At 37.6% G+C, this 4,730-nt stretch overlaps 1 protein-coding gene across 3 annotated transcripts in view; it reads right to left on the reverse strand.

Moving 5' to 3' along the window:
* Nucleotides 1-1,784: 1,784 nt before the first annotated feature.
* adam22 (ADAM metallopeptidase domain 22) overlaps nt 1,785-4,730 on the reverse strand; it is a 191,877-nt gene continuing 188,931 nt past the window's right edge. For all 3 annotated transcript variants that reach the window (XM_062062763.1, XM_062062764.1, XM_062062762.1), the window contains exon 31: nt 1,785-4,730. This exon is cut by the window's right edge and continues 259 nt beyond it. The gene's annotated coding sequence lies outside the window, so the exon portion shown is untranslated.

Here is a 4,730-nt window from a genome sequence, read left to right on the forward strand (position 1 = left end):
ACGTGGTTAATCATCTTGAACTGATATTAACAGTTTTCTCTTTTATTGACCACCAAACATAAGTGTTTATAATATTTCCAACATCACATATGTTATGAGTTCATGTTAAGCAATAAAGTTGAGGGAGTATGATGCAGCCTTGCAAACAAAATGGTGGTCACTACCAAAACATGTGCACTGTTTTGCAACCGAAACACTGGGGGTTTACAAAAAAATAGTACATTGAGGTATCAACTAAAATGTGATATGATACTGATTGATTACATTTATGTTCAATTTCATCGCGTTATGGTGGAAAATAATTATTTGGTCAATAAAAGTTAATCTCAATACTTTGTTAATTACCCTTTGTTGGCAATGACATAGGCCAAAAGTTTTCTGAAAGTCTTCACAAGGTTTTCACACAATGTTGCTGGTATTTTGGCCCATTCCTCTAAGCAGATCTCCTCTGTGATGTTTTGGGACTGTTGCTGGGCAACACGGACTTTCAACTCCCTCCAAAGATTTTCTATAGGGGTGAGATCTGGAGACTGGCTATGCCACTCCAGGACCTTGAAATGCTTCTTAGGAAGCCACTCCCTCGTTGCCTGGGCGGTGTGTTTGGGATCATTGTCATGCTGAAAGACCCAGCCACGTTTCATCTCCAATGCCTTTGCTGATGGATGGAGGTTTTCACTCAAAATCTCACGATACATTTTGAGTCGTCCTGGTGCCTTTGCAGAAAAACAGCCCCAAAACGTGATGTTTCCACCCCCATGCTTCACAGTAGTTATGGTGTTCTTTGGATGCAACTCAACATTCCTTCTCCTCCAAACGCGACAGGTTGAGTTTTTACCATAAAGTTCTATTTTGGTTTCATCTGACATTCTCCCAATACTCTTCATCATCCAAATGCTCTTTAGCAAACTTCAGCCTGGACATGCACTGGCTTAAGCAGGGGGACACAACTGGCACTGCAGGATTTGAGTCCCTGGCGGCGTAGTGTGTAACTGATGGTAGCCTTTGTTACTTTGGTCCCAGCTCTCTGAAGGTCATTCACTAGGTCCCCCGTGTGATTCTGGGATTTTTGCTTACCGTTTTTGTGATCGTTTTCACCCCACGGGGGGAGATTTTGCGTGGAGCCCCTGATCGAAGGAGATTACCAGTGGTCTTGTGTGTCTTCCATTTTCTAATAATTGCTCCCAGTTGATTCCTTCACACCAAGCTGCCAACCTATTGCAGATTCAGTCTTCCCAGCCTGGTGCAGGTCTACAATTTTGTTTCTGGTGTACTATGACAGCTCTTTGGTCTTGGCCGTAGTGGAGTTTGAGTCTGACTGTTTGAGGTTGTGGACTTCTGTCTTTTATACTGATAACGAGGCCAAACAGGTGCCATTAATACAGGCAACGAGTGGAGGACAGAGGAGCCTCTTAAAGAAGAAGTTACAGGTTTGTGAAAGCCAGAAATCTTGCTTGTTTGTAGGTGACCAAATACTTATTTTACAGATAAATGTACCAATTAATTAAAAATGCTACAATGTGATTTCCTGGATTATTACCCCCCATTCTGTCTCTCATAGGTAAAGTGTACATATGATGAAAATTACAGGCCTCTCTCATCCTTTTAAGTGGGAGAACTTGCACAATTGGTGGCTGACTAAATACTTTTTTGCCCCACTGTATATACTGTATTTATACATAGTGTATATATTTCCTCAGTTTCACCACATCAGTTAAGACAACCACGTTTGTTGATGAAAGTTTTATTTCATATTACAATACTGAATTAACAGTAGAAGAGTGGGGGTGATTTTTGCATTTGTACAAGCAAAAACTATTTTAAAAAAGTGTTTTTTATCAGGACATGTGGGCAGAGCTTAGAGTGAAAATTAAAATAAAGAATTAATTTTATGTGTATTCAGGATTACATTCAATGAACCAGGCAGTCAATGTTGAATTAGGTCCATGACATCCATACCAACATCTTGACTCAATGTAGTGCATTATTATTATTATTATTATTATTATTATTGATAATAATAATGATTCAAATTAGAGATGCCAGATGCTGGACACATTTTATTTTAAAAGGCAAATTAGCAAATTTTTAACACCAACAAACAATATGAAAAATAAAATCCCCACTCAAAGACATATATACAGTAGTAGAGCACTTAATGACTGAGTGAGTCACTGCTGTACATAATGTAAAGACAAAAAAGTGAACAATACAAAGGTACCTAATGAAAATATACTATTAGTAGCTATATGAATCCAGTATGTTGACTTTTACATTATAATGTCTAAGCTTAATGAAGACATGAATTTCAAAGGTGCTAAACAAAACAACAAATGCATCGTTAAAATTGTACGTCCTTGACATGTTTTCTTTCCTAAACACTTCCATAGCAACACTGCTGCTGCAAGCAAAACAAAACACATGTTTGTCTTTCTAAAGTCATAGTTTATGGATAAACTGTGACTTTCAGAATTAATTATGTGCAAACATGTAAAAATGATTATACCCATGACTTGTGGCACTCCCTGGAGGTTGTGTTCAAAATGGGATAGCCGACATGCAGTGTACATGTTATGTAATAAAGATATCCTCAAAATGTTATCATCATTACATCAGGGGTGTCTAAACTTTTTCCACTGAGGCTTGGCAGACTGAAACATCAAAGGACGCGGCGGCCAATTTGATATTTGAAATTTTTTCAAACAGGCTAAAATGAACCCTTCCAGCTAAGAAGTGACATACTATATAATTAAAGGAGACCTATTCCGTTCATTTAAAATGATATTGGACCACAGCGGAACACTACACTAACTTTATTTGAATAAAATACTCTCCAAATCTGCATTCTTCTCTTTTTTTGCTCCGCAGCCTATTCCCCGACCACGCCTACTCAGCCTTGTTAGGGTGCTGGAGACATCCTACAGGTCTGACAGGAATTTTTAAAGATGTTGTGGAAATGTCACAAACTTGATTATTCTCAATTTTTAAGAGTGGCATGAAAACGAAAGTCTCCATGCCACTGTGTAGAGCACAGACTACACCATTTTTAAACATTACTCATACTCCTTGAACTTGTCCACACTTTAAAACCAAAAACAGTTTTTTTTTTACTTTGATTTAATGTGTGGAAATGTTTAAAAAAAAGTACTCTGCCAGAGAAAAAAGCTCATAAAAGACTTGCAACTGTAATTGCACTGACAAACACAGCCTGTTGAATATTTGCTTATTTGTCAAAGTAATTGTAAAATCATGCATTATTTGTGTTGGTCTTTCACATTTAATATATTCATGTTTGTGGCTTTGACAAGATAAAATGTGGAAAAGTTCAAGGAGTAAAAATACTTTAAGTAGGAAAGGACCCATTTAAAGTACAAAACAGCCTGCAGCTTACAGGGGGATTGCACTTTTTTGGAATGTTACCTCTCATTCACAATCATTGAGAAACAAGAACTATCAAGTCTTTTTTTTTTTTTTAGGATTCTAAACCTAAAAAAAGAAAATGCTGGCAAGATGCAGCTAACATTGCAGCTAATGGGAGACGCCTACAGTGCATCCGGAAAGTATTCACAGCGCTTTACTTTTTCTACATTTTATGTTACAACCTTATTCCAAAATGGAATACATTCTTTTTTGTCCTCAACATTCTACACATAACACCACATAAACACAATGACACATTTTTTCTTTTTTTTAAATTTTGAAAATGTACTACAAATAAAAAAAAATAATGAAAAAAAAATCTCGTGTACATAATGAGTATTCAAAGCTCAGTAGTTTGTGGATTCAGTAACAGCCTTAAGTCTTTTTTAATACAATGCCACAAGCTTCACATGCCTATCTTTGGGCAGTTTTGCCCATTCCTATTTGCAGCACCTCTCAAGTTTCATCAGGTTGGATTGGAAGCTTTGGTTTTCATCCGGAATGTCTCTATATTGTTGCATTCATCTTTCCCTCAGTGACGAATGCATTGCATCACTCAGGAGTCGAGGAGTCACACCGGAGCCACCATATTCTTCTAAAACATTTTTTGTTGTGTTGAGTCATTGTGCGTCAGAGAAACTAAAGGGAATGCCCCGTGCTGCAGCCGTCAGGCGCAGAGAATAGCAAACGGCCGTAAAAAAGGCACATCAAAAGATACCTGTAATATACCGCCCAGCCCTAGTCTGTGAGTGTCTCTGTGAGCTAGGCGAGGTTTTTCTACGTTTCCTGTATGTTAACTCTTTAGTTAGTTGGCGGTTTTTAGAAGCAATTTTAGAGTGATTTAGAGGCAGAATGGATAACTCCCTTTTGCTGCATTGTTAGCCACCTACAACGAGCTGATTATTACAAGTTAAAATGCACAAAAAGAGAAGAAATGTATTCTTATCTCTCATAAGGATAGGCAAAATAAAAAGCGCCATTCTCGACATTTTTTGTTTTGTTTTGTTTGCAATGTGGGCCAATAAAAACACAACTTTGACCAGCGCTGAATCAAGCAAAGAGTTTTGTGCATTTTCATGTCCTCTTAAAGGGTGTCGGACATCCAAACGTAACAATGGCATGTAAAAAAAATGTTGGTCCTGTTGGACACAGGAATGTGACATAAGAAGGTTCTACATTCGTGAGGCTTGAGACGTTCCAGCAATTTAAACAGAAAGAGAAAGTGTTGTTGTCTTTATATATGTACAAACAAACATGGAGGAGAAAAGATGCTTCATCATTTATGTTTGCTCCTGACATGCGTCCAAAGTGTC

Source organism: Entelurus aequoreus, linkage group LG11 (genome assembly GCF_033978785.1).
Source record: "Entelurus aequoreus isolate RoL-2023_Sb linkage group LG11, RoL_Eaeq_v1.1, whole genome shotgun sequence".
NCBI classification, from domain to species: Eukaryota; Metazoa; Chordata; class Actinopteri; order Syngnathiformes; family Syngnathidae; genus Entelurus; species Entelurus aequoreus.